This window comes from Ovis aries, chromosome 26, assembly GCF_016772045.2.
Source record: "Ovis aries strain OAR_USU_Benz2616 breed Rambouillet chromosome 26, ARS-UI_Ramb_v3.0, whole genome shotgun sequence".
Taxonomy (NCBI): domain Eukaryota; kingdom Metazoa; phylum Chordata; class Mammalia; order Artiodactyla; family Bovidae; genus Ovis; species Ovis aries.
The window spans coordinates 17263759-17290962 of NC_056079.1; the positions used below are offsets into that span (position 1 = coordinate 17263759).

Below are 27204 nucleotides of genomic sequence, written 5' to 3' on the forward strand. Positions count from 1 at the left end.
GTGTTCAATCGCTAAGTCCTGTCCAACTCTTTGCGATCCCATGGACTGCAGCACACCAGGCTTCCCTGTCCTTCACTATCTCCCTGAGCTTGCTGAAACTCATGTCCATCGAGTCGGTGATGCCATCTAACCATCTAATCCTCTGTCGTCCCCTTCTCCTCCTGTCCTCAATCTTTTCCAGCATCAGGGTCTTTTGGACCCATCCCATGAGGCCACTCTTCTTGGTTGGCCAAAAAGTGTGTTTGGGTTTTTACATACTATCTGATGGAAAAACCTGAACACACTTTTTGGCCAACCCAGTAGGTACATTGCTGACTTCCTCTGAGATCCCTGAGTCTTCGCATGGCATTCTCTTCTCTGAGTGTCTGTGTTCTAATTCTTCTCATCTTATACAGGCACAGGGTGTTGGACTGGGACTCAGTGACTCAGTTCAATCTTATCTTCACTTGCCTATATCAGCATGGGCTTCCCTGCCTGGTGGCTCAGTGGTAAAGAATCTGCCTGCATTGCAGGAGCTACAAGAGACACAAGTTCAATCTCCAGGTTAGGAAGATCCCCTGGAGAAGGCATGGCAACCCACTCCAGTATTCTTGCCTGGAGAATCCTATGGACAAAGGAGCCTGGTGGGCTACAGTCCATGGGGTCACAGAGAGTCAGACACGACTGAAGCTACTTAGCACGCAAACTCATATCAGCACAGACTTTTATTCTAAACACAATCACAGTCACAGGTACTGGGGTTTACGGCTTGAGTACATCTTTCAGGGGAACAAAATGCAATCCATACTAACTCCTAAACCTAGAATTTTTATAGTGGTTATGTTAGTGAAGACGTCTTGTGGCATGCATCAGAAACTCAAGTAAGCAAAAAATGATGTTTTGGGAATCCTGAAACAGCCCTCAGTTGAGCTGGGTATTATGAATAGAAGGAAACTGAAGACAGTCATGTTAGAGGTGGTGGGAAGCTTCTTGTCTCTGCTCATCTGCATACCTCCGCTCCATCCTTCTCTCTACTTATAACTAACTCTCTCTGTTTCCTATGTTGTGTAACAGAAAACAGTTACCAACAGCTTCCCAGGCTGAAGAGAAAGGTCAGACAGAAAGATACTCATATAAATGCCTGTGTAGACAGGGTGGGGATGGAAAAGAAGGGAAACCCAAAGAAGCTTAGGGGGAGAATCTTGCCTAATGACCTTATTTTTCTCAATGAAAAAAAGCATTGGACTTATTTTCTGAGAGATATTTTGATGGCTTTTTTTTTTTTTTTAAAGCTGATACTAAAGTTTTGGGCAACCTGTTGAGAGGCATGAGAGTCAGTGATGAAGGACCACAGGAGGGAGGATGTGTTGGTGCCCAGGCTGACCGGACACCATAGTGTTAGTGGACCAGTCTTCTCCTGTATGTTTCCATCAGTAATGGCCAAGAACTCCAGTGTGTTATTATACTGAGTACATAAGATTGGGCTTCCCCTGTGGCTCAGCTGGTAAAGAATCCACCTGCAATGCAGGAGACCTGGGTTCGATCCCTGGGTTGAGAAGATCCCCTGGAGAAGGGAAAGGCTACCCACTCCAGTATTCTGGCCTGGAGAATTCCATGGACTGTATAGTCCATGGGGTTGCAAAGAGTCGGACACCACTGAGCAACTTTCACTTTGCTTCACACATAAGATTCCTACTACCTGAATCCATTATCTTTGCACACAAAAGGACATTTCAGTTCATTTAGACCTGGCTGCGGTACAGTTATATTCATGGTAAAATGATTCATCTCAAAGGTGATATATATATATACAAATTTTAGTCAAATATATATTTTTTCAGTTTCTTTGTAGGTATCTTTAACCCTTGGCTTCTAAGGAAAAAACATTATATTTTTCATAAGTTAGGCTTCTGAGTAAATGGGATTTGAATTACCCTGTTTATAACTTGAACTCACACACACAAAAATGGGTTTCATTTCTAAATATGCACATGGATGCTTATTTCATTACCAGAGAAACTTATGTAAGCATCTTTTGTTTTATAAATCCAATGGCTCTTTAGCAGTCATAGAGAGCAGGAGGCACCTTTAATTTTTGCCTCACTAGTCCATTTTTTTTTAATGAGATAATTAAAAATTGCATCCTGCCATACTGAGAAGCATGTTTTTGCCAGAACTTTAGAGTTTTTTTCTATTTGTTTCTTTGCAATGGGCAGTCTAAATAGAATATGACTGAAAAATCAATTTGAAGGAAGCAGGGGCATAATGAATTACCTTCCTATGACCTTCTTTTCTATCTTTCATTTTTTTCCCTTCAGATGAACTCATCTTCTCAATACTTTTGTAACCTACCCACCCCGACGCCACCTCCCTTTTTCCAGTCTTTGCTTTTTCATTTCCCAAACAGTCCTAGTAGAAGGGCAGATCTTTCTAAAACCTCTGCCACAGTTATGTGATTAAAATCTAGTTAGTTTTTCTCCTTTCTTCTCAGTAGGTACAGGTATGATCACTGACAGAGAAAACAGTGCCCGTTAACATTTAGCATAGTTTTGTTGCTAAAGAAGGGTAGAGAAACAGTGTCTGTGTGATAGTTTTCATTGTTTATTATTATTTTTTAATGTTCCCTAAGGCTTTCCTGTGATCATGTATGGATGGATGTGAGAGTTGGACTGTGAAGAAGGCTGAGTGCCAAAGAATTGATGCTTTTGAACTGTGGTGTTGGAGAAGACTCTTGAGAGTCCCTTGGACTGCAAGGAGATCCAACCAGTCCATTCTGAAGGAGATCAACCCTGGGATTTCTTTGGAAGGAATGATGCTGAAGCTGAAACTCCAGTACTTTGGCCACCTCATGCAAAGAGTTGACTCCTTGGAAAAGACTCTGATGCTGGGAGGGATTAGGGGCAGGAGGAGAAGGGGATGACCGAGGATGAGATGGCTGGATGGCATCACTGACCTGATGGACGTGAGTTTGAGTGAACTCCGGGAGTTGGTGATGGACAGGGAGGCCTGGCGTGCTGCGATTCATGGGGTTGCAAAGAGTCGGACATGACTGAGCAACTGAACTGAACTGAACTGAACTGAAGGCAGTATTCTCCAGGCAGAATGTTTGATTGCAAAAACGGGAAACTTGCATTTTTCTCCTAGTGAGGCCTTTGTATTTATGAATGTAAAAAATGTATTAAGAATACCTTCCTTTATCATATGCAGGTCAGTCTCTTGATTGTGGTAACAGTTTACCTGTTTCACAGGAAAATGTGTAAATGTAGGTTTCACATACAATTGTAAGCAGTGAGCCTTCCAAGAAGTCATTGGCCTGTGGGTGTTAAAAGGCTTGCAGTCGTGGCAGTTACTGAATTTGATTTTTTTTTTTCCCCTGAGATCAGAGCTTTGGGAGTTTTGATGAGCATTTGAAGTGAGTGTGGTCAGCTCTCATGTGAATGACATCCAGTAGAATGTCCAGTATCTTTTCTTTCTTTCCTTCCAGCCATTGGGAACCAGACACCACCATTTCCTCATGAGGCACTTTTTGTTGCCTGAATCAGGCATGACTCAAACTGCTTGATCTGAGATGTGTTTCTTGTGTTTTGATCCATCTGTCAAGATATTATTCAATTTTTCCACCATTACAGTTAGAATAGTTTTTTAATGTAATTAGCAAGTAATCCATGTGGAGACTCCTTAGTGTTATTTGCTGTCATGTCTGACTCTTTGCAACCCATGGACTGTAGCCCACCAGGCTCCTCTGTCCATGGGGTTCTCCAGGCAAGGATACCGGAGTGGGTTGCCATTTCCTTCTCCAGGGGATCTTCCTGAACTAGGGATCGAACTCACAACTCCTGCATTTCCAGCAGATTCTTCTCTGTCTGAGCCACCAGGAAAGACTCTTTAATAGCATGCAAATGTCCTACTTCTCATCAAAATATTGCCCTGAACACATCATTACCGTGACAGATGAACAGTGATTTTCTAGTTCCTTCACTCTTACACACTTACTGGTTGACATTTCAACAGTCTACTGTAAGCAGGGTTAATGTTTCTTAAATCAATTTGTGCTATTGAACTTGCATTTGTGTGTATACACACACAGAATTATATAATAAATCTATATTACATGCATATATAATGATATGACCTTTGGTTTTATACTGTAAGACCTTTTTGTTCTGATATTATTGGACTGAAATCTTAGAATGTTCTTCCCACCATCTTGATCCCAATCTCAGCAAAGATCCAATATTGAAAGCTCTAGTAAAGTTCATATTCTTAAATTTTAATTCATTAAAAAAATCATTTTAAAACATTTCATCGTGGCTATGAAATGTTAGTAAAGAAATTAGTACTGAAAGTCATTTGCCACCAAAATTAAAGAAAAAAGACAAGATAGATTTTTATCTTAGCTCTGTGTTCATAAAAGAAATAAACATAATGAATACTTGGATCGTTTACATAAAAATAGAGCTCTTGAATTTGTGGGAAAAGAAGCTGATACTCCTTTTTCCTCAGTTATTATCTAATTTGCATTGGGTCTAGTGAACTATTGGGCTTCCAGGTGATACTAATGGAAGAGAACCCACCTGCCAGTGCTGGAGACCTACGAGATGTGGGTTCAATCCCTGGATCAGGAAGATCCCCTGGAGAAGGGAATGGCAACCCAACCCCAGTATTCTTGCCTGGATAATCTCATGGACAGAGCAGACTGGTGAGCTAGGTCCATAAGGTCGCAAAGAGTCAGACACAACTGAAGCAACTTAGCACCCTAGTGAACTGTTCATTTAAATACTGATTTTGGCATTAGAAATGGACCAGGAGAGGGAAAAATAAAGGCATTAAGTTAAAAGAAGCATTTCAAGCACTTGGAAATATACGCGAACCCCTCTCGTTTTGGTTGATTTGTAGATTTGCCCTTCTCTCTTTTTTATTCCTTTAGTCATTAAAGAAAAATAAAAAATAAAAAGACGGCACTTTGTTCTACTTAATCCTGTTGAACGCTCTGTCATCTGACAGCTAAATGTCTCACAGACTGTAAAGCACGAGTTTCTCAGCTACTCTTCCCTTGGCTCTAAAATGCCTCGCAGTCTCCTGTCGATGCATCTGAGCAGCATGAGAAGGACTATCAAAGAGAGGCCAAAAGAAAGGAAAACTCTTTCTCTGAACAGAATACTCTAACATATTCATTTGAAAGGACTTGATAGCATGACTAAATATTTTAAAGCCAAAGCACAGAGCAAAAAGTTATTGAAATTATTTGAGACTGTTTAGCTAAGCATCTTGTTTGCCTCATTGAGAATTACCGTACAAATGCACAGAAGTTCGCATAGACCTGTCTTTAAACAAAAGAGAATTTTCCTTTGAGCAAGGACGTGGAGTTGAGTTCCTTACCCAAATAACTATGGAGCTACGGAAATGGAAGAGCCCAAGAGTGGTGACAGTGCTGCCACCAAGAACAAATTGATGCGCTTTCTGGGCTCCAGAGAACAGTGAGGAAGCAGTAGAGCAGTCAAGCTCTGGCCACAGTCAAGGAAAAGCTGGTAGAAGAGAGGGGTGCATGAAAAGGGAAAAGGACGGCCCAGTCCCTAACACCTCCATTTTCATGATAGTACAGCTGCCTCTGCCCTCGACACTCATTGGCAAACAGTGGGCCAGATTTGCCTTTTATAGTTGCTGGAAAGACTCAGAAACACAAAGTGAGTCCTCTTAACATAACACATTGAACTGTCCACCAAGACACAGCAGAGACTAACACAACACTGTAAAACAGTTACATTCCAATTAAAAAACACCAAAGAAAGGACTCAGTCTCCATTTCTAGGCAATCTGTTGCCAACATTGCCATAAGCAAAAGAAACTCACTCCTGGTTCATTGAGCGTGAGTCTGGACTGAAACCGGACCTTGTCAAATGATTAAACAAGGAGGCCATTACCCTGGGGTGGCTCTAATGTTGGCAGCCTATGTAAACGAACCAAAACCTAATCCTGCAAATGCCTCAAGGTTATGAAATCAAAATGTGGGAACACAAATCACAAGCAGCCAACTAAGTTTTCATCTGTAGCCAATCAATTTCTTTACCTCGCTTCTACCTTTTCTCTACCAGTCTCTCCCCAGCTTCTGTGCATGGAGCTCGCCTAACCGTTTCTGGTTTAGTACTGTCCAAATTCATCCAATTTTTGCTCAAAGAAACTCTTAAAATATTGAATCTGCTTTAGTCATCTTTTAACAGCCTGGAGATTTTTGAAACATTGATACGGAAGGAAAGCGAAATGCAGAGCCCTAACTTAGAGGAAGCAAAGGCTTGAATACAGCTTTGAAGACCGCCTTGGAGGCAGAGGAGGGAAGCCTCACCCGGACCTGGAATCTTCAATTATGCAAATATACTTCAGAGATCACAACAAGAAAGGAAGCTCTGAAATGCTCTGTTCTGAGGGAGAAATTGCTCTGTGTAATAATAGAAAATGGTATCTCTGTATCCTGTCGAGTTACTTTTCCTTTTGTTCCCTCGAGAATGCTTTTATTTTCTCCTAAGCAAGGATTGGGATCGTTATGTGTCTGAAAAGTGTTGCTTGTTTTTTTGAGATGTCTTTATTTCAGCTGTGTATAAGAGACTGGCAGCTGAGGATCTGAAAAGTTGAAGATTCTCTTTTTCATGGGTGACTGCGAGTCTGTTATAAGTGATGCTGAGCCGGGCACTGTGTGATGAAGGAAGCTGAACCAGGCTTTCCTTGGTGATGAAGGCCTTCTTCATGGGCACAAGAGTGAGCACCCTGGAACCCACAGTGGCATTCGCCAAAGGGCCTCTCCCTGCAGAGCAACATCGCTGTGTCTACTGAACAGCGGAGGAGAAGTGGAGAGCAGACAGAAAGCCAGAGCAGGGGAGAAACGCCAGGGACTTCTGCCCAGAACACATGACACACAGGTCTAGGAACCTGCAGAAATTCCAGTGAGGGCAGCGGAGGCCTTGCTGGTAGGATCATAATATAGGCGTCAATATGAATGTGATTTTCTTCTTTGCCATGTAGAAGAAGGCAGAGTTCCCATTTCCTTGTTCATTTACGTAAATACTTGGACAGGTTCTTTAAATATGAACGTCATGTCAGGGTGAGGCCCAGCATTAAAGAGTTTATTTTAAAACACGACACCATGTCAACATTCGCCATGATCTGTTTTAAAATAATTTGATTAGTTTAGCTGAGCTATACCCCATGAGAATGCTCAATGAAGGAGAAAAACCACAATTACATTGGGAGTTAGGAAGGAAGAAGTAGGCAAATGTAAGAGAGTGGAAATCAGAGGATTCCAGTGGGCACCAGTGTCACCACTGAGGGTCATTGTAGGTAATGACATGCCTGGAAGGGAAGGCAGAATATGAGGACAGCGGCACTAAGAGTAAATTTCATTTATAACAGTTGGTCTCCGGCAAGTCTGGAATTTATATTCACTGTTCGTTTTGAGAAAGGCTCACAAATTTTACCTAAAAACAAAAATCCAATACGAAGACAAGAAGTCTCCAATCCATTGTAAACCTTGTAATATTTCAGAGTTAAAACTTAGCCCCAAGTCAAAGCCCTCCAGAGAGATGTCCGGCTAAAGGGCAGGGTACAAATGATGCTGATGCAAGTTGAGGTGATATTGATGGGCTATTCGAATGGGATCTGTTTGCTGTATCAAACCCCTGCCAGCCATAATTTAACAGGACAGAAGTCATTATTTTGCAGCGTTGTTCTCTTTGTACCCATAAAACTTGTATTTGCTTTTCTTTGCAAGCCTCATCGCTCTGTAACTCGAGATCAGCCAGTGAGTGAGAGCTGTCTTAGTAAGAGTGACAGCCACAAATCTGGTCTGGAGGCTAATCAACTTGAGTCGTTTTCTAAGCTGCACCTTTATTCTCAGTTCTGCCGAACTGAGAAGGGCAAAATTCTATGGTCTTTTATGGTCCATGATGCTTCTAACATTTGTTTTCTAATGAGAGCAGTCGTACATTTAACTCAAAAAGGAAACTGAAGTTATAGCCTCTTGTTTAACTGAATCAATACTTTGAAATTTGATCACAAAGAAATCAAGCGAATCTGTCTCTGATGTGTTTGGATGTAATCTAGCAGTCAGCTGCTAAATCCCTGCCCTTTGGAGAAGGGGTAAATTTAGCTTGAAACACCCAATTCCACAGCCTGTCATCCGAAGCCTTCCTCATGATTTATGTGAATTACTGTGAATTTATGTTCTCATGGTCCATTTCCCTGGACTCCTGTGTCTGTGAGCACTGCTTCTGTTATATCCCATTCAACTCTAATGAGAAGTGGGGTTTTTTGTTAACTGATAAAATTAAATTCACTCTCAACAAGAGTTCAGTGAAATTAGAGCACTTAACCAAAAGTAAAATTTGGTGGTCGTGGAAGGAATCGCATTGTACGTAATTCAGTTTTCCACCATCCTGACTTTTTTCTCCCACTGCTGTTCCGCTCCTTGCATCTCTTTTCTTTTCCTTTCTTATTCCTATACACTCCTTTCTTCATAATGACATGGGTAGTAGAGCAATCAGCTTTTTCGAAATTGAGATATAATTCACATATGACATTGTGCAAGTTTAAGCTGTAAAATGTATGGATTTGATACCTTTATATACTACAATATGATTACCACGGTTATCATTATCACGGTTTACAGGGTTAAGTAACAGCTCAGTCATGTCACATAATTATCATTTCTTCTTTGTGAGAACAATTAAGATTTAGGCTCGCAGCAAGTTTGAAGTTTTATATAATACAGTATTGTTGACTGGAATCACTATGCATTAGATCCCCAGGACTTATTTATCTACTAGTTGTAGATAAACTGTAACTTTGTACTCTTAAACAGTATCTCCCCAGTTCCCTACCCCAGCCCCTGGTACTGCCACTCTACCCTCTGTTTTTATAAGTTTGCCTTTTTCAGCTTCTACATTTCCTCCAATTAAATACAGGGTTTCCTGCCAACACTTGTTATCTCTTATTTTCTTGATAAAAGCTTTTGTAATGTGTGTGAGGTGATATCTCATCATGGTTTTGACTTGTATTTCCCTTACGATTAATGATGTTGAACATCTTTTCATGCACCTGTTGGTCATCTCTATGTCTTCTTGGAAACACGTCTATTCAGGACCTCTGTCCATTTAAAAATTGAATTGTCTGTCTCTTTTGTCATGGAGTAGTATGAGTTCTTTATAGATTTTGGAAATTAACCCTTTATCAGGTACATGACTGACAAATATTTTGTCCAGGTCTGTAGACTGCCTTTTCATTTTGTTGATGGTTTATTTTGCTGTGCAGAAAAAAATTTAGTTGACATAGTCCCACCCATTAGATTTTGCTTTTGCGTCGTCTTCTTTTAGTGTCATGCCCCAGATTCATTGCCAAGACTAATATCAAGGAGCATCTCACCTATTTTTTCTTGTGGGAGTTACCTGATCTTATGTTTAAGTCTTTAATCCATTTCAAGTTAACTTTTTTTGTGAATAGAGCAGAGGTCCAGGTTTCCCAAAACCATTTGTTGAAGAGGCTATCCCTTTCCCATGAAGTGTTCTTGGCTCCCTTGTCAAATATTAGTTGATCACCTGTGTGGGGATTAGCAATCACCTTTTACAATCTGAGCATGCCCTTGAGATCTCACTCTCCACTCCTATAGCTCACAAAAATATTTGACACAAAGAATTAACAGTGCTCTTCCTAAGAGGACATATAAGGAAATGAAATGCTCCCATCTTGTTATTTATAGGAATTTTTCATATTCATTCAGTATCTAATACTTGGTAAGAATCTTTTGTGTATAAAATCTTCCTAAATCATGACTACCCTGTGAGGTAGAAATTATTATCCTTGTTTTGCAGTTGAGGAGAATAAGGGTTACCGAGTTGAAAGTCATGGCTCACACACATCCGTTCAGTGCGAACAGTGGGATGCCATGCCACGTGTACCTGTTTCTCTATGCCACCCTGCCTCTCGTGGTATCCTGGACATCAACAGCACCTCCTATTTGTGGATAATCTGACTACTTCAACAGTGCTTCGTTAAACATGACTACAATTACTTTTTAGCTCCTCCATTCAGGAAGTGGAAAATATTTCCCCATCCCCTGAATTCGGGCTGACCTTGTAACTTGCTTAGATCAAGTTATCAGTTATATTTCATGCCTTCCAAATACTGGCCTCAAGATGCCTTGAAGTTTCCCATCTCGTTTTCTCAGAACATTGCTGACAGTTTGTGAGGAAGCCTAGGGTGAAACACCGTGTGGAGAGAGAGGCCCAGCTGTATCAAGCATGCCAGCTTTCTTAGAAGTATGACAGCAGCCTATTAACCCCAGTCACTTCCAGCCAGGCCCCCGGCTGGCTGCAGCTGCAGGAGTGCACCCAGGCGAGACCAGCAGAAGAAACACCACCGACCTACAGAGTCAGTGGGAACAAGAACCGGCGTGGATGAACCTAGCCGCAGGGCAGGGACACAGACACAGACGGAGAGAACGGAGGAGTGGACGGGGGCTGGCGGTGGATGGGGGTGAACTGGGAGACTGGGAATGATACATGTACACTGCCACTTGTAAAACAGATAGCTAGTGGGAGCATTCTGTGTAGTTCAGGGAGCTCAGCTCGGTGCTCTGTGATGACCTAGAGGGGCTGGATGGAGGGGTGGGAAGGCTAAGAGGGAAGGGATACATGTGTACTCAGAGCTGATTCACTTCATTGTACAGCAGAAACTAACACAGCATTGTAAAGCAACTGTACCCCAGTTAAAAAAAATTATTTGGGTATGATACGTTAGATATCAATAGATAACTGACACAGCAAGCATTACTGAAAACTCACTGCAAGAATTCACCATGTTAAAGGAAGAAGTATTAGACGTTCATGCAAAGGATAGTCAGGTTAAGAAAGGTTATTTCATATGTTCAGATATTATTATTTTTGTTTCCTAAATGTGATTTAAAGCATATCATGGGCCAATGTTGTAATAAGGTAAAAAAAAAATATGAGTGCACTATTAAAAACCACAAATTATTTTAGACAGGATAGGATTTCAGTTGCATTGTAAGAATTTACCAGTTCTGTGAAATGTTTTCATTGTTATTAAATTTTCACTAGATTTTACAGTAGCCATTATATTGGTTTGAATAGCATACATTTATAAAAATGGAAACTAATAAGGAAAGCAGTTGAAATATAGAAAATTTACTTGCTGAAAAGCCCAAGCTGTTTATACTTAATTGCTTCCCATGTGACCTGTGAGTCAGTTAGCCTTGGGTTCAGATATGGCTCTGACACGCACTAGCTTTGTGACCTTTGGCAAACTGCTTAACCTCTCTGAGACTCAATTTCCTTAAGTCTCAAGTGGCTGGCATAGTGCCTGGCATATAATAAGATTTGATCAGTTTTTCCCCTATCTTAGAATATCCCATACTGACATTTTAAAAATGAAATAGTGCTAAAATTCAATTTGGGAGCCAGGATCATATTAGAGAAGATATATTCCCCTGGTTATAGACAGCTTTTCCATTAATTATTTTGGTTTTCCAAGGTAAATAACAATATTATCTTCAAATGATATTGAATTTGAAGGTCATACCTCATTCATTCTAATTATTTTATATTTTATTTTTACTTTGTTACTATTTATGAGCTTGTTTATAATGTAAGGTTTTTTTGTCTTTTTATTAAACTTTTTATTTTGTATTGGGGTATAGCTGATTAACAGTGTTGTGGCAGTTTTGTGAACAGCAAAGGTACTCAGCCATTTCTGTACATGTATCCATTCTCCCCCAAACTCCCCTCCCATCCAGGCTGCCACATAACATTGAGCAGAGTTCCCTGTTGTAATGAATGCAAGGCTTTTCAAGTGAATTACTTAAAACAGTGAAGAGAGCTTAGTACCTTGAACAGCTAGGAAAAGGGTGATTTGAATTTTTTTTAAAAGTAGAAGCAGAGATAAAGGCTGTATCCCAGGAGTGAGATGTGATGTGATAACAATGCAAACTAGGCAGATAACCAGGAAAATCACAAGACCTGTTCTCAAAAAATATAAGCAAACTCTGCTCCTCCCACCAAAATGGTGCCCTAATATATCCTGGGCTACAGTGCTGCCATTCAGAAGTTCCCAAACACAGTCCCTCTCTTCCCCTCTTAAACAAGCTATTTTCATTAAGCACAAATACATACAAAGAAAGAACCCAAGTTAAACTTGGCACAGAGAACGATTTTTAAAGTTATGGAATCTGTTTACCTCTGGATCAGCAATTTTCAAATGTTTTAACTTCATCCTACATAAAATACGATATTAGCCTGTGGGAGAAACATTAATTATTTAATAATTTCTAAAAGCAAAGCATTTGCAAATTTTGCACTTTAAATATTATTAGTAACAAATTATTTGTCACCGCCTGTTGTATCTCACAGCTAGTAAGGACATCCCAGTGTGCGGTGTCCCTGCACTTCCCTCTATAATTCTTTGTTCCAAATAGAGCAAGAACAGAGCAACCTGGTCATGCCACAGGCTTCAGCTTAGGGTGTTAGTTCTGTGACTTATGAACAACTTAAACGTCCATCAACAAATGAGTGGATAAAGAAGATGGGGTACATGTATACAGTGGAATATCAGTTCAGTTCAGTCACTCAGTCATGTCCAACTCTTTGAGATCCTGTGAACCGTAGGATGCCAGGCCTCCCTGTCCATCACCAACTCCCAGGGTCCACCCAAACCCATGTCCATTACGTCAGTGATGCCATCCAAATATCTCATCCTCTGTTGTCCCCTTCTCCTTCTGTCCCCAATTTTTCCCAGCATCAGGGTCTTTTCAAATGATTCAGTTCAGTTCAGTTCAGTTGCTCAGTAGTGTCCGACTCTGTGACCCCATGAATTACAGCACACCAGGCCTCCCTGTCCATCACCAACTCCTGGAGTTCACTCAAACTCATATCCATCGAGTCAGTGATGCCATCCACCCATCTCATCCTCGGTCGTCCCCTTCTCCTCCTGCCCCTAATCTCTCCCAGCATCAGAGTCTTTTCCAATGAGTCAACTCTTTGCATGAGGTTGCCAAAGTACTGGAGTTTCAGCTTTAGCATCATTCCTTCCAAAGATCTCCTTTAGAATGGACTGGTTGGATCTCCTTGCAGTCCAAGGGACTCTTAAGAGTCTTCTCCAACACCACAGTTCAAAAGCATCAATTACTCGGCGCTCAGCTTTCTTTATAGTCCAACTCTCACATCCATACGTTACTGGAAAAACCATAGCCTTGACTAGATGGAACTTTGTTAACAAAGTAATGTCTCTACTTTTCAATATGCTATCTAGGTTGATCATAACTTTCCTTCCAAGAAGTAAGCGTCTTTTAATTTCATGGCTACCATCATCATCTGCAGTGATTTTGGAGCCCCCAAAAATAAAGTCTGCCACTGTTTCCACTGTTTCCCCATCTATTTCCCATGAAGTGATAGGACCAGATTCAAATGATTACTCAGCCATGAAAAGGATTGATACTGGGTCATTTGTAGAGATGTGAATGGACCTAGAGTTTGTCAGAGTGAAAGATGTCAGAAAGCAAAAAACAAATATCGTATATTAATGCACGTATGTGGGAGCTACAAAAATGGTACAGATTAACCTATTTACAGGAATAGGGATGAAGACATAGAGAAAAGACCTGTGGACACAGCTGGGGAAGGGGAGGGTGGGATGAATTGGGAGATTAGGTTTGACATAAATACATCACCATGTATAAAGTGGATACCTAGTGGGAACCTGTGATAAAGCACAGGGAACTCAGCTCTGTGATGACCTAGAGGAGTGGGATGGGGAGTGGGCAGGAGGGACGCTCCAAAGGGAGGGGGTATATACATATATACACACATGTACAGCTGATACACTTTGTTGTACAGAAGAAAATAACACAGTGTTGTGAAACATTATATTCCAACTTAAAAAAAAAGAACAAATACTGTATGATGTCACTTATATGTGGGATCTAAAAATAAATAAAACAGCAAAAAAAAAAAACACAACATAATACAAATGACTGTACGTAAAAAAAACAGACTCAGATATAGAAAACAAACTAGTAGTTACCAGTGGGGAGAGAGAAGGGGAGTAAGGCCAATTAGGGGTTTGGGATTAAGAGATACAAATACTATGTATAAAATAGATAAGCAACAAGAGTATATTGTATGGCACAGGAAATTAAAGCTATTATCTTGTAATAACTTTTGATGGGGTATAATCTGTAAAAACACTGAGGCATAATGTTGTACACCTGAAATTAATAAAACACTGTAAATCAATTATAGTCCAAGAAAAAAAAAACAAAAAAAAACAAACAAGCCTTGCGAGAATTCTAGCAGTAAGATTGGTGATGATTGGCGATGAATGTGACAAATGGTCACTTTTTGCCCTTTACTGAGGTAGGGACACCAGTAAGGCCATTGAGTAAGGAAGAAAATGTAGCCCTCCTGTACGTTTCTGTTATTTTCTTGCTGCTACCAGACTCACAGCTCTCCTGACACCAAATGCGCAGGTTTTCTACATGGGAGGCAGTTCTGTGATGCCAGCTGTATGTCCTACAATTCAGTTCAGACCTGACTACCTGTACTTACTGTCAGACCCCACAGGTGAAGGGTTCAGTCACAGAAGACTGCCCCCACTTCAGATGCCAATTGCGAGCCCCAGGTTGTTAGCATATTTCTGACCAACTGACTATAAGTCCTAGTTGCCACAACCATCTATTGGGTTCAACAGTTTGCTAGAATGGCTCATAGAACTCAGGGAAGCAGTTACTTATGTTTGAATGAGTGAGTGAGTGTTAGTTGCTCAGTCATGTCTGATTCATTGCAACCCCATGGACTGTAGCCCACCAGGCTCCTCTGTTTATGGGATTCTGTATGCAAGAATACTGGAGTGGGTTGCCATTCCCTTCTCCAGGGGATCTTCCCAACCAAGGGATCAAACCCGCATCTCTTGCATTGAAGGCAGATTCTTTAACCATCTGAGCCACTTACAAGTATAATAAATATTTTAAATATTAATATAAATAAATAAATTATAAATAAAGGGCCTTCCCAGGTGGCACTAGTGGTAAAGAACCCACCTGCCAATTCAGGAGTCATAAGAGCCTGGGGTTCAGTACCTGGGAGAAAAGGAAATATATACCAATTTGAATGCAGAGTTCCAAAGAATAGCAAGGAGAGATAAGAAAACCTTCCTCAGTGATCAGTGCAAAGAAATAGAGGAAAACAATAGAATGGGAAAGACTAGAGCTCTCTTCAAGAAAATTAGAGACACCAAGGGAATATTTCCTGCAAAGATGGACACAATAAAGGACAGTAATGGTATGGACCTAACAGAAGCAGAAGATATTAAGAAGAGGTGGCAAGAATACACAGAAGAACTGTACAGAATGAATCTTCATGACCCAGATAATCACGAAGGTGTGACCACTCACCTAGAGCCAGACATCCTGGAATGTGAAGTCAAGTGGACCTTACAAAGCATCACTATGAACAAAGCTAGTGGAGGTGATGGAATTCCAGTTGAGCTATTTCAGACCCTAAAAGATGATGCTGTGAAAGTGATGCACTCAATATGCCAGCAAATTTGGAAAATTCAGCAATGGCCTCAGGACTGAAAAAGGTCAGTTTTCATTCCAATTTCAAAGAAAGGCAATGCCAAAGAATGCTCAAACTACCCCACAATTGCACTCATCTCATACTCTAGCAAAGTAATGCTCAAAATTTTCCAAGCCAGACTTCAACAGTATGTGAGCTGTGAACTTCCAGATGTTCAAGCTGGATTTAGAAAAGGCAGAGGAATCAGAGATCAAATTGCCAACATCTGTTGGATCATCAAAAAAGCAAGACAATTCCAGAAAAATACCTACTTGGGCTTTATTGACTATGCCAAAGCCTTTGACTGTGTGGATCCCCAAAAACTGTGGGAAATTCTTCAAGAAATGGGAATACCAGACCACCTGGCCTGCCTCCTGAGAAATCTGTATGCAGGTTAGGAAGCAACAGCTAGAACTGGACATGGAAAAACAGACTGGTTCCAAATTGGAAAAGGGATATATCAGGTTGTATATTATCATCCTGCTTATTTAACTTATATGCAGAGTACATCATGAGAAACGCTGGGCTAGATGAAGCACAAGCTGGATTCAAGATTGCTGGGAGAAATATCAATAACCTCAGATATGCAAATGACACTGCCCTTATGGCAGAAAGTGAAGAAGAACTAAGGAGCCTCTTTATGAAAGTGAAAGAGGAGAGTGGAAAAAGTTGGCTTAAAGCTCCACATTCAGAAAACTAAGATCATGGCATCTGGTCCCATCACTTCATGGTAAACAGGTGGGGAAACAGTGGAAACAATGACAGACTTTATTTTCTCGGGCTCCAAAATCACTGCAGATGGTGATTGCAGCCATGAAATTAAAAGATGCTTGCTCCTTGGAAGAAAGGTTATGACTAACCTAGATAGCATATTCAAAAGCAGAGACATTACTTTGCCAACAAAGGTCCATCTAGTCAAGTCTGTCGTTTTTCCAGTGGTCATGTATGGATATGAGAGTTGGACTATAAGGAAAGCTGAGTGCTTAAGAATGGATGCTTCTGAACTGTGGTGTTGGAGAAGACTCTTGAGAGTCCCTTGGACTGAAAGGAGATCCCATCAGTCCATCCTAAAGGAAGTCAGTCCTGAATATCTGTTGGAAGGTCTGATGCTGAAGGTGAAACTCCAATAATTTGGCCACCTTATGTGAAGAACTAACACATTTGAAAAGACCCTGATGCTGGGTAAGATTGAAGGCAGGAGGAGAAGGGGACAACAGAGGATGATATGGTTGGATGGCATCACTGACTCGATGGATATGAGTTTGAGTAAACTCTGGGAGTTGGTGCTGGACAGGGAGGCCTGGCGTGCTACAGTCCATGGGGTCGCAAAGAGTCAGACATGACCGAATGACTGAACGGAACTGAACTGAACTCTTGAGTCAAATTAAAGACTGCAACAGTCTAGTCAAGGCTATGGTTTTTCCAGTAGTCATGTATGGATGTGAGAGTTGGACTGTGAAGAAGGCTGAGCACCAAAGAATTGATGCTTTTGAACTGTGGTGTTGGAGAAGACTCTTGAGAGTCCCTTGGACTGCAAGGAGATCCAAACAGTCCATTCTGAAGGAGATCAGCCCTGGGATTTCTTTGGAAGGCATGATGCTGAAGCTGAAACTCCAGTACTTTGGCAACCTCATGCAAAGAGTTGACTCATTGGAAAAGACTCTGATGCTGGGAGGGATTGGGGGCAGGAGGAGAAGGGGACGACAGAGGATGAGATGGCTGGATGGCATCACTGACTCGATGGACGTGAGTCTGAGTGAACTCCGGGAGTTGGTGATGGGCAGGGAGGCCTGGCGTGCTGCGATTCATGGGGTCGTGAAGAGTCGGACACGACTGAGCGACTGGACTGAACCGAACAGTACACAGTTTCCTTGGATTACAAATGAAGCAAAAGTGGCTTCTATTAGAAACTCAATGACCGTATCTTCTAGATAGAGAAAATTCCCCAAAGCAGATAAACAGAAAACGAAAGAAAACACAGTGTCTAGATCTGAGATAATCCTTTTTCTAAATGTGCTAATTTATAGGTTGCTCTGTCATTTGTATCGCTCACTCTCCTCTTAAGATTCTCTGCCCTTCTACCTGATAGTCTTTATAATCTCTATTGTCCAAACCTTCTTGTTCACCCATCACCCCTTAACCCCGTCTCCTTACAGAAAATATTCTTCAAAAAATAAAGGGAATAAAAATTCCAGCCAATCCATATTTCTTCTCTGTCCAATTTTTCCTTTTAGGGAACGATTACATGAGATGTTGTTGTTGTTCAGTTGCTAAATTGTGCCTGACTCTTTGTGACCCAGTGGGCTTCAGCACACCAGGCTTCCTTGTCCTTCACTGTATCCTGGAGATGACATTAATGTGTTAGATTCAAGAGACAGTCACCTTTCTCAGCTCTAGAAGGTTTTCCTTTTGACACACGTCTTCCTGCTTTTTCAAAAGATACCATACAGTAATCATGGCCTAGACATGGAACTTTTATGAAAATTGAGATTATCGAAAATAAGACCCTAGAACTGGATTAAAGAATGGGAAATTTTCTAAATATTTTGTTCTGTATTCATGGACACAATGAGTTAAACTTTTTTTTTTTCTCAAATTGCATATCTATAAATATCTTTCTTAATTTTATTTAACAGAGAAATCTAGGTCTTATCTGCTGTTCTCTGACAAGTTTTTTTTGCTTTCTTCCCAAAGTCTGGAACTAAAACTTATTGCTTGACTAAATTCCTGGAGATAAAATATATCCTAGTTCACTGAAGAGGAAAATAAGGTCAGTTGCCGCTGACCTTACTGCCAAATGCCAGTGAAAAGACCTGACCTTTTAAACACTGTCCATGTTGTAGAAACACTGACATATATAAAGATAGTTGTGGAAACCACTTTATGGTCGAGGTGTGAGAGAAGTCAGAAACCATTTTTGATTTCAGGCAACAAATTGTGCCTCAACAGTCTTTACAGCCAGTGTTTTAAAGAGATTAAAGTTCAGTGGTGTGAGGCTGATAGAAAGACCTTTGACATCCATTACACCTAAGCATTTCTGAAGAAATATGCTCTCAAACAATGTAACATTTATTCAGCCCAATTTTCCAATTCATAATCCCTGATTTGTGACTGGTTAGGATAGCCTATATTTATGAAAAGAAATACTCTTTGAATCAATTTCGGGAAAAGGGAAAGCGTCATCTCTGATAACTGCGTGGCTTTTTTTCCCTTGCAACTCTCTGCTATTTCAAGGCTCCTAGGATCAGGCATGGAGAAGGCAATGGCACCCCACTCCAGTACTCTTGCCTGGAAAATCCCATGGATGGAGGAGCCTGGTAGGCTGCAGTCCATGGGGTTGCTAAGAGTCAGACACGACTGAGCGACTTCACTTTGACTTTTCACTTTCAGGCATTGGAGAAGGAAATGGCAACCCACTCCAGTGTTCTTACCTGGAGAATCCCAGGGACGGGGCAGCCTGGTGGGCTGCCGTCTATTGGGTCGCACAGAGTCTGACATGACTGAAGTGACTCAGTGGCAGCAGCAGCAGCAGATCAAGCAGCTGTTTCTGCTTTTGACAAATACTCTGTTTTCCTGTGGGAACTTTGTCTTATTTAACGCTACTAAACTATGTAGAACTTAGTTTCTCAATGACTATTTATTGAATGAATAAACGAACAGTCTCATCATTTCATTAAAGGAGCTAAGATAAAGCTTTGGCTTTATCTGGTGGCTCAGCCAGTAAAGAATCTGTCTGCAGTGCAGGAGACTGGGGTTCAATCCCTGGATAGGGGAGACCCCCTGGAGAAAGGAATGTCAACCCACTCCAGTCTTCTTGCCTGGGGAATCCCATGGACAGAGGAGCCTGGTGGTCTACAGTCCACGGGATCACAAAGAGTTGGACACAACTGAGAAACTAATATCTTCACACTTTCACTTTCAAGAAGAACAAGCCAAGTTAATTTCTTAGCTATTAGGTATGAAAGACTGAATTACACAGAAGGAAGGCTGAGAGATAAGAACTGAACCCAAATATTATAATCTCATGGATACCACCTGAGAAATTGATCCTGCATTTAGCCCATGTTTGCTGTTCTGGACTTTGATAGTTCATAATCCTTGTCTTCTCGGAAAATGGATCATCCTTTATGTTTCTCAACTTTTTCCTGAATAGTTCAGTTTTCCCTGTTTCATCAGTTATTTTTAGAGGATCCTTTGCATTTTCTCATCTATTTCTCATAATGCATGCTAATTTTTGCAGGTACCCCAGATGCTATATTCTTATAAATTGCAGAATTGTCTTTATTTTTAAAATATTTATTCAGCTAATACTTTTTAATGCATATATTCATTCAGGTGAGGACAAAAAGATATTTAGTAAGAGAAAATGAGTTTTATTTATAGTATGAGTCTGACCTTAAATTCTCACTTGGAATATCCTGCATTCAAATTTTTTTATATTAAATACTTTCTGTGTGTGCTAAGTCACTTCAGTCGTGTCTGACTCTTTGCGACTTTATGTACTGTAGCCCTCCAGACTCTTCTGTCCATGGGATTCTCTAGGCAAAAATATTGGAGTGGGTTGCCATGTCCTCCTTCAGGGGATCTTCCCAACCCAGGGGTCGAACTCGCATCTCTTGGATCGTCTGCATTGGCCAGTGGGTCCTTTACCATTAGTACCACCTGAGAAGCCCATTAAATACTTTACAAAGTTTTAAATAAATCTTACTTAAAACACCATTGATCACAGTATAACTGACTAAACTCTTTGTAAAAATAGTGACGCACTTTGCATTTTTTTTAAAGTGTTAATAGTGGGTTCATAATAAGTAAATAAAGTAAAATAAATGTTATTTTTCTGATGCTAGTATTTTCCAAATTAACCATATTTAACAATGCAATATTTGAGCTATGTCAAATGTTACTTTTGGGGGCTTCCCAAGTGGTGCTATTGGTAAAGAACCTCCCTGCAAATGCTGGAAACATAAGAGATGCAGGTTTGATCCCTAAGTTGAGAAGATCCCCCAGAGGATGAAATGGCAACTCATTCCAGTATTCTTGCCTGGGAAATCCCATGGACAGAAGAGTCTGGCAGACTGCAGTCCAATAGGTTGCAAAGAGTCATACATGGCTGTGTGACTAACACTTTCATTTTTAGGCTTAGATTTTTCTCAGTTTGGTTATCTTAGCCATTTTTGGAAAGCTAAAAAGTAACTGTAAAAATATATCTACTGATTATAATTTCTATATCTTAATCTTCTTATCCACCTGGTCCTTGAGGACTCAGAAGTAGTCAGGTTTAAACAATTTATAGCTAGATCTTATTGCACTGGGTTTGACAACTTTCAGCTCAGAGCGTCTCCCACAGGCATAGAAACAACTAAAGAAAGCCCCAAGGAGCCGAGGCAGGTTATTTGATCTCCTCAACTTAACTTTCAATTCCTTAAGAAAGGTATTTTTTGAGCCCAGTTCATAAAGTGAACTTCATGATAGAGACAAGCAAAATTAAATCAGGCAGGTTACACCTAGAACTATGCTCACTTTCAGAAAGGCAAGACAGGAGTTTTGTGTGGTAATTGTCACACTGCATGAGGCACTTCTTTGTGCATTTTTCTCGATCAACATTTTTACATGGATTTAAAATCTGAAGATTTCAAGTAATTGGCATTGAAACATGTATACTATCATGTAAGAAACGAATCGCCAGTCTATGTCCGATGCAGGATACAGCATGCTTGGGGCTGGTGCACGGGGATGACCCAGAGAGATGTTATGGGGAGGGAGGTGGGAGGGGGGCTTCATGTTGGGAATGCATGTACACCCATGGTGGATTCATGTCAATGTATGGCAAAACCAATACAGTATTGTAAAGTAAAATGAAGTAAAAATAAAAATTAAAAAAAATTATGTTTTAAAAATTCCCCCCCTAGGACTTTGGAAGCATGTATAGCATAGACTAACTTCAGATCAAACACTTCATAATTTAAAAAATGAAATTATCTTGGCAAAGAAGAAGAATTGTTTCCTTATAAAACATCATGGCTTACACTATATTTCAGTCAGATACAATTATTTGAATTTGAAACCTGCAGTTGTCTCTAAATATGTCTCTCTATCTACCTATCTTTTCAAAGTTTGCATATTTTAAAGGGGAGTTTATCAGCTCTTTTTAGCATTTTCTTGAAATGTATAAACAAAATCAGATAGTAATTATATGCTCTAGAAAAACGTTAGAGTAAATAAACTTCACCTTAAAATATACAAGCCTTGAGAAATTTGTTAAATTATATTCAAACTGCATTATGTTAGAAAATGTTTCTTGAGAAACAGAGAGCTAACAATGAATGGATAAGTACAAGTAAATATTGTAAACAATCTTATGTCTTATTAATAGGCATGATAATGCTACAGAAAACTCTCATCATTTCCAAAATATACTTTGTACAGCGTGGTCTATTTTTTAAAACTCTACCTATTTATCTGAAGTCATAAAACATGCTATGGAATTTAAAGTATATTTTAAATTTAACATTGGGGTGTTTTTAAAAAAATGTGTGTGGCTAAGGAATTTTGTTTTAAATACATTTGCACCATAAAGTCTGATTTCTAAGAATCAAAGTAGAGAATGTTCCTAGGTACTAAAAATAGAATTAAAAAAAATAAACTCAAATTATTAGCGTGTCTGAGTTTAAATCCAAGAATGATATTAAAGAGAAACAGAGAGAAAGAGAGTGTTTCTTGCTATTTCTAGGCAAATAGTGTTTCTAGGTAGCAGAAATGATTCCTAAGAAATTTTAAAAATCACGTAAGAGGAAGAGAATTTAAGCTGGTCCCTCAATTGCTCTTGATATTTTTAACAATAATGAAAATTACTGCCAATATACCCGTCTCAGTTTAAGATGTGTTTGAAAGGATAACAGGGAACTGGTAAGAATTTCTGTCTCTGGGATATGGGAGTGAGGAATGAGATCTTGTTTTCTCTTGTGAAGGTTCTTAACTATTCTTACCACAAGAATGTATAAAACTATTTAAAGAAAATGAAAGAAGAAGGAAGAGGAAAAAGGAGAAGGAGAGGAAGAGGCAAAGCCTCAATAGATTGTTAGCTAACAAAGGTATTTTTACAGCCAAAGACTGACTGGTGGTGATAATGGCCACTCACCCATTGAGGTAGTGCCAATTCTCAGGAGGATGAGCCAGCTAGCCTGATTGAAAATGCTGCATTATTCTGGCCTTGCAGATCTGGTCAAAACTTACAAATGCACTTCCTAAAATATTTGAAATTTACTACGGAAAGGGTCCAAGACAAAGGCTGAGTTACTTTTCTTAGACTGCTGTTCAGCTGCTAAGTCACGTCCAACTCTTTGCAACCCCATGAACTGCAGCACGCCAGGGTCCTCTGTCCTTCACTGTCTCCTGGAGTTTGCTCAAATTCATGTCCATTGAGTCGGTGATGCCATCCAACCATCTCATCCTCTGCCACATCCTTTTGCCCTCAATCTTTCCCAACATTAGGGTCTTTTCCAGTGAGTTGGCTCTTCGCATCAGGTGGCCAAAGTATTGGAGCTTCAACTTCAGCATCAGTCCCTCCAATGAATATTCAGGGTTGATTTCCTTTAGGATTGACTGGTTTGATCTCCTTACTGTCCAGAGGATTCTCAAGAGTCTTCTCAGTCTTCTCCAGCACAATTCAAAAATATCAATTCTTCAGTGCTCAGCCTTCTTTGTGGTCCAACTCTCACATCTGTACGTGACTACTACAAAAACCAGTTTTAACTACGTGGACCTTTGTTGACAAAGTGATATCTCTCCTCTTTAAAATGCTGTCAAGCTTTGTCATAGCTTTCCTTCCAAGGAGCAAGCGTCTTTTATTTTCATGGCTGCAGTCATCATCTGCAGTGACTTGCTATTTCATTTGTACCCTAGTTCTAGCTTATTCTGCATATGATTGTGTACTTTTATTTATTTACTTTTACTAAAATGTGTTTTGGGGAAAAATGACATGATTTTAATATTATCCATGTATTGTTCATATGTATATATGTCATATAGTATATTACATATATCATAGTGTATTATATGTCATATAGTCTATTATGCTTTAATGAATAAAGCTTCATTTGGGAGGGGGCTACATCAAGTCATAGCAATTTTCATGTACATGTATAAATGCATCAACAAGTGCCTTCCACGTGTTCAGATTCACGTGCTTTCTGTTCTAGCTATTGCCACATTGCCTCTATAGAGTTTTTACTAATTTATGCTTGTGTCAAAAAGGCATGAAAGTGCTTTTCCCCACATTATTCAAGGCAAAGTATTAACAAAATATTTGGTATTTGATAATTTAACAAGGGATCAGTTCTCTCTCATTATATTTTTTACTTTATTTTCATGTTATAATAGTGAGGTTGGGTATCTTTTCATATCGTCTGTTCTATTTGTACTTCACTTTCTGTCAGGCAATTTCTAATATCCACAATGGGTTGGCAGCCCAACACTGTATGTCACCTGAGTTTTGTCCTTATATGGATATTGGGATTCCCTGCATGGGTGTCTGGTTTATGTTCAGTGAATATAGTTATGTTCATAGACTAAATTGTTTATGTTGTTTAAAGTAATTCAAAGCCCATTACCACTCTTTACAGCAGTGATTCACTGAAAATCAAACAGTGCAGTTAACTTCCTAAATATTACTTCACTCAAATTATTGCATACAATTTTTGCTCTTGAAAGTCTTTTTAAAACTTGGTTATAACATAATTTATTTTCAATTAGTGAATCCTCTTAATCTTAATCGTAACCCTTTGCAGAATAAACTACTGTAATGTTGTGGAAGATAACCTGTGTCATTCTGAATTTTCTCAGTGGTTTACACCAGAAAACCTACAGTCTTCTTTAATTCCTCCTCATCATCCACCCCAACATCCCCTCTAAGTTGCCTTGATTTCATTGATAACATGGAATATCCCAAATGCCCTTAAACTCTCTCCAATTTCGTGCTACTCCACTGTATACAGCGATGTGACTAACTGGCTTCCCCACTGCCATTCCTGATTTAAAACACAGCTCAGTCACACTAGTCTTTTCAGAACATAAGTTGTTTCCCCTCTCATGTATATAAAGCTCTTTATCTTGAAAGATTTCCACTCATTCTGCCTTCAGCCTAGAACCCTCAACATCCCACTCTCTTTGTCAGGTCCTATTATAGTATAGTATAGTCTATAGTATAGAATAGTGTAGTATAGTATAGTATAGTATGGTGGTGGTTTAGTCACTAATCATGTCTGACTCTTGTGACCCCATGGACTGTAGCCCTCCAGGCTCTCTTGTCCATGGGATTTTCCAAGCAGGAACACTAGAGAGGGTTGCCATTTCCTTCTCCAGGGGATCTTCTGGACCCAGGAATTGAATCTGGGTCTCCTGCATTGCAGGCGGATTCCTGCATTGCAGGAGGATTCTTTATCTACTGAGCTAGGAGAGAAGCCCTTACTATGGTATAGTATAATGCCATAATATACTCAGAAATAATATAATTTCTTCTGAGAGGCATTCCCTGCCTCCCTTTCTCCCTATCTCTATTTGATGTTGAGTCCTGTATTTTTCCTCCAAAGTACTTCCCACAACTAGTAATTATATATAGTTGGGGGATTTGTTTGATGTCTTTCTCTTTCATAAATGGAAGAACCAAGTTTTCTTACTATTGCTGTTCATAGTACAGCAACAGGTGTACTGTATAGTTGTAGAGTAAACTGTTGCTGTTTACTACAGCCCAGGTAAAGAGGCACCACTATTTATATAAACAAGGTACATCAATAAACAACTGACATGCTTTCTCTGTTCTTTTTATAATATAGTTTTATAGTGTATAAACAATCAAACACAGTTTTTCTAAGTTGTTTTTCTATAATCCCAAAGCATAACATTTTGAAAAACCTTAATAACCAATCATTTAAGTGATTTCTTTTTGAATGAGAGTACATATTACTATATCTTAAAATGATTTTCAGCCTTAAACATAGGACAATTATACCAACATTTTATATATATGCATATATATATAATGATATTTGTCATTTATGTGACTTGGCAGATGATGTCAATATCCTATCAATAAAACACTTTCTAATATTTTTTATCCAGAATAATAGAACATACCTATTACTCATTAATCCCAAAAGAATAGTTGGATGGCCATCAAATAAGCCTATTTTCCCTTTCTTTCTATTCTCTAAATAATGCAGATACATTTATCATTACAGTTTGGTGTAATTATCTTTCTACTTTATATGACTTAATTAATTTGGTTTCTGATTATTCCCTTGTCTGAGTCCACAGATTAATTCATTTATTAACAAAGTCTACTAGTACTTCTAAAAGAGATATCCATCTCTGTGAAGACGTGACATTTTACAGATGCTATGTCCTTGGGGTGGAAAAGAGAAATCAAAAAGAAGAAAACAGAAAGAAAAACACTGATGTACACTCAGTGATCAGCAAATGACATATTTACAGTCCCCCACTGCCACCCAACATACACCATTCTTTAAAAAAGAAAAAAAAGAAGTATTTTTAAATAAGTGGTGCTGGGAAAATTGGGCAGCCATGTGTAAGAGAATGAAATCAGAACACTTTCTAACACCACACACAAAAACAAACTCAAAATGGATTAAAGATCTAAATGTTAGACCAGAAACTATAAAACTCTTAGAGGAAAACATAGGCAGAACACTCTTTGACATAAATCACAGCAAGATCCTCTATGACCCACCTCCTAGAGTAATGGAAATAAAAAAATAAATAAACAGATGGGACTTTCTTAAACTTAAAAGCTCTTGCACAGCAACAGAAAATATGCAAGATGAAAAGGCAGCTCTCAGAATGGGAGAAAATAATAGCACATGAAACAACTGACAAAGAATTAATCTCCAAAACATACAAGCAACTCAAATCCACATGAAAGTTAAAATTGATATGCAGTTTTAAATTATTATTGTAGTGTTCAAATGACAACATGACTATTTGTAATAAGGAGTATACTATAATAAAATGCCAGTTAAATATAATTTCAGAGTTTTTCTTTATAAAATAATAATTTTTATGAGGAAAGGGATTCCTTTAGACTTAAAAAGAAAGATGCATTGTTATCTTTTAAAACACTATATTGAAAATGTTGTAAACATAAGGAAAACCACATTGGAGTTCTGTTGCTTTTGAAAATTTTCCTTTTTAGTTCTGAGGGATGATGGCATCACATTAGTGTCTTATTATCAGCATAAATAAATACTAGCTTTAAAAAAATACTCGTTCATACTCGTAGTTCAGATAAAGTCTTATTTTCATTTTTAGATAGTATTTTAGATTATAGAATCATACTGAAAATTAATTCAGGCAATGTTAATAGTTTGCAAGATCCCAAGGACACATTTCAGTTCAGTTCAGTTCAGTCGCTCAGTCGTGTCCGACTCTTTGCGGCCCCATGAATCGCAGCACACCAGGCCTCCCTGTCCATCACCATCTCCCGGAGTTCACTCAGACTCACGTCCATCGGGTCAGTGATGCCATCCAGCCATCTCATCCTCTGTCGTCCCCTTCTCCTCCTGCCCCCAATCCCTCCCAGCATCAGTCTTTTCCAATGAGT

General features: G+C 39.4%; 1 long non-coding RNA gene across 1 annotated transcript in view; it reads right to left on the reverse strand.

The window, feature by feature from the left end:
* Positions 1-27204, reverse strand: part of LOC132658698 (uncharacterized) — a 727669-nt gene that overhangs the window by 84277 nt on the left and 616188 nt on the right. The window lies entirely within an intron of this gene.